Raw genomic sequence first — 12677 nt, 5'->3', positions numbered from 1 at the left:
ACTGAATAAACCTTAAAAGCTTAGTGTGTATTTGAGGAAAGTGAAAAAAAAAAGCAAGATTCCTCCCGATTTCTCGGTATGTAGGCAAGATCTTCAAAACACCCATTCACACAGATTCAGTATATGACAAGCACGGGTAAGGAAAAGAAAGCTTGCATCACACTTCTGCTCCAGCCTACCTGCTCAATAGCAGATGTTTCATTTTGTATGTGGTTCACTATTTTTGAAGTAAGTGTGAAAGAAAATCATTCAGGAAATAGATATTGTTCTAAAGTCTCTGTGAATTTAGTTAGAAGTGATTCTAAAAGAAAATCAAGTCTACAGATCCAAACTGATGTATGTTGCTTGAAAGCAAATTGTTTTATTTAAAAAAACAAACAAAACCATATGTCTGTATATTTTAAAACCTTAAATACACCATTCCTGCACTCAAACAAACAGTTTTTTGAGCAACATTTTGTTTTCCCCCAAAAATGTAAATGCATGCATAGGCTTAAATACAGAAATTTTGAAATCAGAAGTTAACAAGGGCGGCTCGGTAGAACAGTGGTTAGCACGTCCGCTTCACAGTTCAAAAGTCGAATGTGGCTCCAGACTTCCTGTGTGGAGTTTGCATGTTCTCCACAAGCCGACGTGGGTTCTCTCCGGGCACTCTAGCTTCCTCACACACTCCAAAAACATGCATGGCAAGTGTGTTGGATATACTGAATTGTCATTAGGTGCATGAATTGTTGTTTGTGTGCCTTGCAACTGGCTGGCAACCAGTGCAGGGTGTCCCCCACCTACTGGCCGGAGTCAGATAGGGATAGATGCCAGCAAGCCTGCCATACTTGTAAGGATAAGCGGCTATAGAAAATGGATGGGTGGATGAACAAAATGTGATTATTTATTTTTATTTACGCAACAGACTTTCTAAAATTAGCAGAATTAGTTCACTGTCGGTCTTTTGCCGGTCTGCCTTTTTTTTCTATTTAGAAGGACAGAGGGATTTACCATGACTTCACATAATGCAGCACTTTTGTAATCATTGCTGCTTACAATGTGCTGTACACATGTGATGAAAATGGTCATGCAATCAAAAATGCAGTAAAAACTGGAAGATAGCAACACAAAATATAAACAAACAAAACCATAATTAAAGAATAGACACGACAAAACAAAACTTTTTAAAAAGGTTAAATATTTAAAGCATCCAACTGCATTTGAAAGCACCATGTAGTTAGTGGCTAGTGCTAAAGCAGGAGACCTGAGCCATATCACACAATAACAGCGTAATTGACCAATGTATTCTTACCATTGTTTAAGCAGTGGTGAAATATGGTTCAAATATTTTTTAACGGTGGTGTTGATGTTTGTAGCTATTTGATGTGAGTTGCAAGGACAAGTCAAGACACAGCTGAGAGGCCAACCTCAAAATAACAGCCTACCACAGATATTGTGTCACTGTCAGAGTATTTTTATTTTGTTTTAGTTGGCCTTCACAGCATGTCAGTGGTGTGTGAGCTGATGTTGTTGCGTCTTCCTTAGTATGTCATTTTTCATGGTGCGCATGACATCTAATACATGAACCCTGTCAGATCCATGTAACTACAAATTAATATGTGTGCAAGCGACTGGATGAAATTTTCAACAGTGCATACTGTAAAGTTGCTCACATTTATACTCCCTGGGTTATATGGGTGAATTGGTCGCAGTTTTGCAACCTTTTGAAACAAATATCTGAATTCGCTTTACAGTGTAAATCTGATGAATGATGCTTGCTCTGGTCAAAGGTCATGCAGTTTTTGACTCCCATTCCTCACGATAAGTAGACCGAATTAAAATGTTAGAGAGAATTGCGGACATAAATCAACATTTACTTATCTAGAATTTTCTCTGTGACCTTTCCTAGTCTCTGCAATTTGCTACTGAGGAGCTCTGGGGTAAACAATATTCTACTGCACGTGGCTCCTCATCTAACACAAATGCAAGATATTATGCCGGCGTTCACCCAAACAGAGCATACATTCCCTCTGGGTTTGAAGGAGGACAACATGCAGAAAGCAAGTAATTCCCCCGAAAATCATTTAGTACATAGGGCAGTGGTCTCAATAATGTGAAATACAGTAAAGCAAAACAACAAAAATATGGGAAATCATGCAAACTGAAATGCCCAAACTTTATCATAATCATCTAAATTTCAGATCCTTCGAGCCCCAATCAATCACAGTTACATGGAAAACACGGGCTGCATGATTACAGTGCCTTGAATTCATAGTAGAGTATGGAGGACGCTTGAAACAAGGACACCCCATCCTTCTCACTCTACCCCTGGGATTTAAATATTAAACATAAAGGATGGCAGATTATTAGACCTGTCACCTTGCCTTAAGCAATGATATTCTGTTTTTAACTGCGGTCGAGCACCTGCTGTTTCACACATTATTGTGATTTGTATTTCCCCAAAATCGAGATGTTTATGAGGAAATGACGAAAATTATATAAGATACATGTCCATGGAGAATTGGTTCATTTTTTTTCTGCTTGGAAGTATGAATTAATTCATTTTTATATTTGATTTCACGGTGATAATAAGAAAACAAACCTGTTTACCTTTCTTTTGAATCTCAGATTGTGAAAGAACAAGACTTCAGCAATGACAGTGTCATTATATATAATTTAAATATATCCTTTTAGTATCACTCACATTATCCTTGTCTGTGACTTTATAGTTGAGCTAAACATCCTAATTGCTGTGCATCAAAGCAACACCCAGCCTAAAAATGGGTTATTTTCCAATTTACCACATCGTATTCCAGCAGAAGCTGAACGCTTCCGAAAGCTATTTTAGGTTTCCTGCTCTACAAAGAGGCAAACCTAACAGTGACCCCTTTCAGCTCTGCTGCGTATTTATTATTAAAAGATAATTCCTTTGTATTGATATGCACTATCGCCATTCATTGAGTTTAAAGTGGTTATTTTAGCAGTTAACTCACACCGTGTTTTGAACAAGAATATCGAGAGAACTGCTGAAGATTGAATGCAATTCATAATAAACACAGCTGTTATCACAAGGCCAAAAGAGTGGAAAGACTACAGATGGTAACTGCAAAAAATTAATTAAATGAAGAGGCATTCTAAAGTTGCAAAAATACCAAACAAAACAATGGGAAGTAGCTGCATTTCATACATCCTAAAAAGCCACATCTACAGTGTGCATCCCGAGGATGTGCACATATCCTTTTTCATGTCAACACAGCACATCCCCACCAGGACAAAGTAATACTTTCTACTTCTTTTTAATACCCAGTTTCCATGACAACGCGATCAAGATTCTGTTGGCGCAATAGGGCTACAGTGTAGGCTTGACATACGAGAGCCTCAACAAAAAAAAAAAGAAAAGTCATATTTAAAGTATTTAAATGCATGCAATAGACAACATTGTCTCACTGAAAAAAAAACAAACAAAAAAACAACAACATTGATTTGATCTCAAATAACACGGAATCTAGTTAATACTAAACAATAAAAACAACATTTCCATCTCGGTGTATTTTGTGAGAACAGCTGCTGTGAAGCAACTTTAAATCTGGAACTGTCCTAAAATGGAAAAATAGGTTATCATAAATCCCACAATGCGATAGTGGGGGGGAATGGAGACTTTTAATGCGGTAACCATGAATAGATCCATTTGTGTGAGTAGTCTAAACCCGTTCTGTTAAAAGCTTTTTCTGCAAACTTTTGATTCAAAAAGTTAGCTTGTGGATTTAACCACACGTTTGTTGAAATAATACCTTCAGCGGTTTCATAGAGTTGCTTAGTAAAGATGTGATTAATCCTCAAAGTTGGCTACTCACCACTTTAGGTTCTCGTAGATGTTTGGTTTTGAAATTAATATTATGATGAAATGTTTATTGAGACAAGCAAAATAGGACGTGCTGTTCAGGATCTTATGGAGTGTGTGTGTGTGTGTGTGTGTGTGTGGGGGGGGGGGGGGGGTTTAAGAACATCAAATGACAAATAAAGAACAGAATGGAATTCTACTTCTTAAACCTGGGTTGAAAGGAGTGCTGTGGGGGCAATTCAATGAAACAAAGTGGTAACTGGCTAACAACTATTATTAGGGTGTCATGGGTTATTCATCCATCCATTAGCTACCGCTTTACCCGGGGGTGGTTCGCGATGGCAGCAGCTTCAGCAGGGAAGCACAGACTTCTCTCTCCCCGGCCACGTTGTTGAGCTGGTCTGGGAGGATCCCAGGCGTTCCCAGGCCAGCCGAGAGACATAGTCTCTCCAGCATGTCCTGGGTCGACCCCTGGGCCTCCTCCCAGTGGGACATGGAACACCTCCCGGGAGGCATCCTAACCATATAGTCGAGCCACCTCAACTGGCTCCTCTCCTCCAACGAGGAGCAGCGACTCGACAATGAGTCCCACCCGGATGACTGAGCTTCTCACGATATATCTAAGGTAGAGCCCAGAAACCCTGCAGAGGAAACTCATTTCGGCCACTTGTATCCGGGATCTCGTGAGGGCCATAGGTGAGGGAACCTAGATGTACTGGTAACTGGAAACCTTCAGCAAGAGAGTGCAATCCTCCACGCCTTTTATTTTCGTTAAGTTCATGTTACCATGGCACTGCTCTAGAAGGTTAGCCAAGTTACTGGTCCTATTTGACGAAGTGGACAGCTATGTCCATCTGTTCAACCTGTACTCTGCTGCTGCTACATTAATCTTTGATGTAGTAGATACTAACAACAGCAAGTAAACATTTTACCCCGGACTTTTTTCCTCCGATCTCGTGGTGTTTTTGGCGAATCGGGGGGGGTCACTCCACTTTCAGGCTAAACATGCATCGTAATGCATCACATTTGTTGAATCGTAATGCATTACATTTGTTACAAGTGCAATATTACATGTTTTTGTGTGTGTAATGGTAAATGGACTTTCGCTTATATAGCGTTTTTTTACATTAGGTACTCAAAGTGCTTTACACTAACAAGTCATTTACCTACTGATGACGCAGCATCAGGAGCAATTGAGGTTCAGTGTCTTGCTCAATGACACTTCGACAGGGTCTTGCTGGTCGGTGGATCCAACCCACAGCCTCCCAGGTGGAAGATAGCCACTTTACCACCGAGCCATGCCCCCTCACAATATATTACACTGCCGCGTTACAGCATAAAGTAATGCATTATAATGATTACATTACTTTTGTAATGCATTACTACCAACACTGCTCTGTGAAGATTTACTAATATGGTTATTCACTGAGTCCAACTGACTGAATCATGAAGAGTAAGAGTTAGAAATATTTTATTTTATTAAATTTTTTATTACCCAGTTGAGAGGGACTGTGTCCAAATGAATGAGCAACTAAAAGGATTACAACTAAACCCTTTCACAAGGCGAACCTATTTAGTAACAATGTTATTAAAGTCAAAACAAAGTAAGTTTTGACTGAAAAATCTATTGCCTGTGAATGAAAACACTTCATAATTGCTGGTTAATTAAGAGTGATGGATAAAAGTGAACTTTGAACATGAAAAGAATCTCTAAAAATAATACTTGAAATACATAGTACATATGGTATACCAAAACAATATTTAGGATATTAAAATATCTGTTTGGCTACATATAAGATCGAATAGTCAAAATCAGTATTGTAAATCCCTTTCTGGAACTCTGCTAGACTGAGGTCAACCTAACGATTACCTTAAAGTGACACTGGAATATTTCGCTACAGACAGCAGGACGGGGAGCGCTTATTGCTGCATTTATGGTAATGTCACTAAAGCTCCCACATGCGCATGCGAAAAATTACAGAGAGTCAGTAGAGTAGAGGAGTAAACACTCCTCCTCCATCTGCTGTCCGTAGCTATAACAGACCGCCCCCCCAAGATTATAATTTAATGATAACTAGTCCTACGATTATATTTAAATTATATTTAAAACATAGTTAATCGTTAAGAACTCAGTTATTTATTTGCAACTGTTTTAAATGTATAACAATTTATAAAATAAAATTCAAAATATAGTCATTTTCAATGAAAAACTGTCTAAATCTTGCACAGTGTCACTTTAAGACTGACTCTTGACTCATCACTGTTATTCATTTGTGTCTGGATGACTATTATACTGCTTCCGGTATCCAAGTTGGGCACACTAGAAAAGGCAGCACAATTAAAATAAGTGGAACATGACATTATGACGCACACTCTTCATTTCTTTTTTTTCTTTACAGTGGGATTTTTATGTTATGTGTTTCAAATTATGACCATGTAGTACAGTCAGATAATAACAAAAATATTCTAGAAATGCATGCAATGAAAAAAATGTCAAATATGAAACATTATTTGTGAAGAGTACAGGAAGAGATTACAAGCAATGCCGACTGGAGATAAATGGAGTGATAATTGTTTTGTCGCAGTGAAACTGACATTTTTCTTCATTTAAATGGAAAAGGTCAGCCCAACTGACAAAATCGTAGCGGTCAATGCACATGATTTGGGGGAGATTTTAAATATCATGCACAACACTGAAAAGAAATCAGCACTGATTGTATGCAATGACAGCATACATTTATTTTTTTCTATTAGTCTTCAATAAATCCACACTATCGCATTTTGTTTGTTACATTTTAACATTGTTGCATGTTAACATTTTCATCAGTGTTTCTTTAATCTCTTTTTTATGATAAATATTCTTTGGAGTTTCTGTAAAACAATGCCAAGACACGTTCTGCATGGTGCAATGTGGCTTCACAGTAAAAGAGCATGAGTATTACAGTAGAATGGGCTTCCAGTTGTCCAAACTTGTTTAGATTCCACCGGTAAGACATCAATAATGAGTGATCTCAATTTTTGATTGTTGCTCAAAGGAAAGGTGATATAAAACATGCACATCACAGCTTTTCCAGAACGTGTTGCTGGCATCAAATTCAAAGTATGTGAATATAAGACCAAAACTTAAGTTTGACAATAAAATGTCTTTGCCGTGTCGTCACTTGCTTATGCGTTGAAATTCAAACCATTGTATTCAGTTAATTTTTTTTTACATTTTACAGAAATTCCCAACTTCATTGGATATGAAGTCTGTGGATTTTTACTTTTTAACTTGGAGCAGAGTCCAATCAATTAGGCTAGATTAAAGTTAGCGTTTCCAAACTCCACACGTTTATACAATCCGCTGTTTTTTTCCCCAGCTACTGTCATCAGTATATTGTAGACGCTATCAGAAAAAGAGAGTTTTGACTTGAATCTATGACGGCTCATGATGACCTTCCTGTACAGATAAATGTTCTGTCTTTTGCATTCGGCAGAATTCTACATACTCAGCCTGAGACCTCAAACCACAAGAGAACAAAGCAGATGTAACACATGAAGGCTTTAATAGCGCTGGGCTTTATGTCTCATGACTTCCTACTTATGCAGGTCATGGTTGGCCAAAACATCGTTTTACAGTTAAAAGATAAAGTGAAGCCAACATTTCAAGTGTTATAATTATTTCATAGCTTTCACCAGCAATTATTACTGACACATTTATCTTGAAAAGCACTTTTGATATTCTGATCCTGTTTTAGACTTTCTAATGAATATCAATTGGCTATTTAATTAATGGGGAAACGTGGCTTCAGAAAGCAAAGTAAATGGATTCAGGACATGCGGCGTTTTCTGTCTTTTAGACTATAGGGCGGAATTCAACTTTCCTCTTACAATAAAATGACAAAGTGAGGAGTGAACAGATTTCTTACTGTTGACCTACTTATCAGTGGACACAGCCTCTGTGCACCTGAATCATTACATCTGAGGCACAGAACGAACCAAATGCCACCACTGTCCATTAGCCACAGTTGTCTCAAAGACTCTTCCGACTTCTCCAGGTGTTATTTTTACGTTATTCCCTTGATATATTATGGGATGGTAATTGGATGGGGACTAGCCATGACTCACAGTGGCTAGAACATGAATCAAGGTGGACAGAACATATCTTTGAAATCAGTGATACAGAAGAGGTCACCCCCCTCTTCTTTTTGAAAGGTAGCAACACAACAAATATTCACTGTGATGACATATTTTGGCCTCCCCGGCAACAATGTCACAATGCCGTTGTCCACTGAGATGCCTTAGATGGCAAAAATTGTTGTGTGGAATACTGTATAGTATATATATGGACTATGCTGCTTCACAATGTGCGCGTTCTTTTATCTTGTATCAAAGTAAGGTTTTTTTTTTAATTGCAATTCATTAATTTAATTAATTACAACTTAAAATGGATTTGTAGAAATAAAGGCTTACCAATAATCAATGTCACTCTTATGCCTGTTTGTCTTTTGCATTTGCATTATTAAATTCCCACATTAACTTCATGTATCAATATGGCGTCTTAATATAATATACTGTACGTGTACAGTCATTCGCAAGTAAAGTCGGAAAAATAACGTATCATCTATGAATGTCAGAAATTATTGCGCAGTCACATTTAAGTTGATGTCTTCTTCTTCTGCTTGCAGTCTTCAGTGGGTGATTGGATCCCCTCTGTGATGCCTTTGTGAGCCATGAGAGTCTTTGTGTCTTGTAGCTTCCCTGAGTCAGCACACAGGTTCCTTAAAGGTAATTTCCTGTTTCTATACAGTGAGCTGAAGGTTATTTGCTATATTTCCCCTGACACTCTAGTGATATCATATTCACATTGTTGTCCTGTGACTGAACAAAACAGTGTTTGCTTACTTTGACTTTTGCTTAGTATGTTTTAGTGGATACACCGACGCATGGTGAATGTTTCAATATCAAAAACTGTTATTTCCATACGAGCGTCCATTCCTGAAACCTTGGCCCATAGATTTTAGATATTTGAGTAATGTTTAAACTTACAGCGATCAAATGCAACTTTGGAAAAATTGACACTGTGCAGTTGAATTTTTTGGTAATTTGGTAAGCATTAGTTGAGTAATTTTGCTCATGATAAAATATCTGATTGTATATATGCCCTGTAAAATAATACTGCATATACGGCATCAAGTTATCAATAGTGGTATTGATCATCATATGTATTATAGAGTATAATGCTCCCTTGAGATTAAACCTAATGATTTGATTTCAATACTTGAATTATAAGATGTGAATTGTGTTTTGTAAATCAAAAGATGCTGGCTGTCTAAATACTCAGAAACACATTATTATGTATTAGTTCTGCAGAAAAGCAGGCAGGAACATTTTCATAAGACAAGACTCTTATATTCAGAGAGGCCAAAAGAACTGAATGTTGACTTTTACTCTAATGCAATACTGGATCCTCTGTGTGTTTCAAAAAGTACTTGTCAAAGTCATGCAAATTACCAAAAGAGAGAAAACCACCCATCCACACATTTAGAGTGCACCCTGCGTCGGACTTGCGTTCTGCATGGAATTAGGACCAAGCATCTCTTTTTAACCACTGTGGAAACAAAAACAAATTCATAATAAACCAACCAGATTGGATAATACAAACATGTCTGCCCATTCCCAGTTATTTATTCGCAAAGGCAGAAACATTTTAAAGACCATTAAAAAAAAAAAAAAAAAAAAAAAACATTTAATTGCACTAAATTTGTTCTCTGCTGGTTAGAACAACCAGATAGTTTTTCTACATATTTTGTCCATATATACATCACTTTGTTAATCTGGCTGTTATTGTATGCATTTTACATTTATCAGCAATCATGTAAAGACAGAAACCTCTAAAGAAATGCAATTTTGAGGCGAACTACGAACTAAAAAATGTAAACAACTCTGAGCGTACTCATTCCAGGTATATCTAAACAAACAATACATTCTAGTTTGGAACCTCTGTACTTATCCTTGAGATCAATACATAAATAACACAAAATCTGACAGCTGATGACACAAATCTATCCACATACAGCCCAATTTATCTTAACGTGTTAGCTACGTGCCTTAATCTCTTCTGAGATCAAAGTCCCTCCAAAAATTACCCATACCTGACTGCACAAAGCTAATGCAAAAAAAAAAAAAAAATCTTTTATGACATTGTATTGGCACCTCTTCTGTAAGCAACTTAAAAGCTTTAAAAAGCTGGCTCGGCCTAGTTTAGTGACAATGCCAACACCTTGATGTGAGATGATGCGCACTTTCAGAATTTAACAGTCTCAGCATTTTTGCTTTGAGAACTGTGTTGAACACTACTGAGCTAACACTCTAATTCCTGCAAATGTGAAAATAAAATAAAAAATCTACAAACAGCTAAGAATAACAAAATACAATATCGGCATTAGTCTTGAGAAATAAGAAGCTATCAATAGTTGGAAAAAATATCCCTGGTTTGTGTGATTTTGTTCACTTTATAATTGTATTGTTTTATTTTGGATTTGGGCAACATTTATGGGTAACTCGAGAGCAATTTCCTAAAAGTACTTTTCTTCCACCATCAATGGGACAGAGGTGGAGAGGGTGAAAGCCTTCAAGTTCTTTGGCACCTACTTCAACGAAAATCTCACCTGGTCCCATAACACACCACAGATAATCAAAAAGTCCTAACAGAGACTGTACTTTTTGAAGAGAGTGAAGAAATTTGGCATGCCTGCAAAGATTCTCATCAACTTCTACAGATATACAACCCAAAGTGTCCTCACCACCTCCATTACAGTCTGGTAAAGCAACTGTTCAGCACAAAACAGGAAGGTTCTCCACCATGTGATCAAGACCTCACAGCGCATCAGCGGAGCAGCCATCCCCTCACTGCAGGACATTTACCACACGAGGGTTCTGCGGAGGATACACAACCTCATCAGGAACAATACTCACCCACAACACAACCTGTTTGAACTGCTGCCATCAGGTAGATGCTACGGGAGCCTGAGGGCCAGGACTGTGAGACTGGCTAACACCTTCTACCTACAAGCCATCAGGATTCAGAAAAAATCCCTCACACACTTATTTGTCTCATCACCAGTCACTTTACCGCATGCACACATGCACCTTACAAATTTGCTAACTATATAACATTTTACTCTACATGATATTTTGCACTATCAACCTCATTTGTATAAACCATATTTTCCGCACTATGAGGCACACCCAAAAGCCTGATTTTTATTAAAAAGCTGACTGTGCGCCTTATAATCCGGTGCACCTTATATATGGATCAAATCATGTGCCGACTGCGTAAACTATAGTTTATGCCTCAAAAATCCAGTTCAAACCGACCTGGCCCGGGGGTATTAAAGTCGACACGGCCCAGCGCGATTAATTAACTTGACTTGCAGTGCGACAAAAGTATAAGTTTTTGAGATGTATGTTTATGTTATACTGTATGTGCACAATATTTGCCTCAGGGATAGTGGAGTAGAAGCAAGAAGTATTGGCATTTGGAAATATGTTGAAGTTGTGAAAGTAAATTGTCGAAGCAGTGCCACGTTTATTCAGGAAACATTATAAAAAAATAAAATAAAATAAAAAACTGTTAAAGTTCACACCACTGGTCATCAGCTATCACAGGCTCATCGCTGGGCTTGCTAGGCAACTGTAGTTCACTTGAGAAAGCACGTTGACAAGTGACAGAAAGATTGGTTGTTTCAATCGTAGCTATTGTTTTTTGTATTACTGCTGCTCTTTTGCTTTTGCTAGTGACATGGCATAATGCCGATCTAAATTGCTCTTTTTTTTCCGTTTTATGCATCATTGTATTCTGCAGCTAGATCACTGCCATAGTGTTAAACCATGTACACATGACTTGAAGTCCTTACACAAAGCCACAGGGTCGATGGATTTCAACTGCACTTATTATTGGAGAGAAATTTAGTTTTGATTTTTTTTTTTTTAATTTAGAAATTTAGTTTTTGATGGATACTGTTTTGGGAGCGATATACACTTTTGCAAGTGACCCATGGTACTTTGCGGAACCATTGATGTTTTTGTCACATCTGAAATCAATATTTTGTAAATTTGGGTGTTGTACTGCATTACTAAGAATGTTGGATGTTCCTGAAGCAGGACATTCTTCTATTAGCTACCGCGGGTCACAGGGGCAGCAACTTGAGCAGGGAAGCCCAGACTTCTTTCTCCCTGACCACTTCATTCATCTCCTCCAGGAAGATCACCAGGCGTTCCCAGGCAATCCGAGACACATACAGTAGTCTCTCCAGCGCATCCTGGGTCGCCCCGGGGCCTCCTCCCGGTGGGCCACACCCAAAACAAATCACCAAGGAGGCGTCCGGGAGGCAACTTAACCAGAGGCCTAAGCCACCTCAACTGTCTCCTCTCAACGCGGAGGAGCAGCAGCGCGACACTGAGAACCTCTTGGATGACGCAATTTCTGACCCTATCTCTAAGGGAGAGCCCAGACACTTGTAGACGAAACTCATTTAGGCTGCTTGTACCTGGGTCTCGTTCTTCTGGCCATGACCCCCAACTCGTGACTATAGGTGAGAAAGGAACGTAGATCGAGCGAGTTTTGCCATTCAGCTCAGTTCTTTCTTCACCACAACAGACAGGTACAGTGTCCGCAAGCAGCACATTTTGATGCAAAAATAGCTTGAGGCACTTTCTGATGTGCGAAGGGTTTCCCATTCCTAAGCTATCTAACTCCTACAGGTATTCAAGGTCCATCTCAGAAAGGTTACCTAATGTGAAGGGGCTGTAATGACAGAGTTGATTAATGGAATGAAAATGTTATCCCTGTCCCTGTTAACAATGTCATGAC

Source organism: Hippichthys cyanospilos, chromosome 8 (assembly GCF_059441005.1).
Source record: "Hippichthys cyanospilos isolate Australia breed blue-spotted pipefish chromosome 8, RoL_Hcya_1.0, whole genome shotgun sequence".
In the NCBI taxonomy this organism is placed as follows: domain Eukaryota; kingdom Metazoa; phylum Chordata; class Actinopteri; order Syngnathiformes; family Syngnathidae; genus Hippichthys; species Hippichthys cyanospilos.
This window is presented reverse-complemented; position numbering follows the sequence as displayed.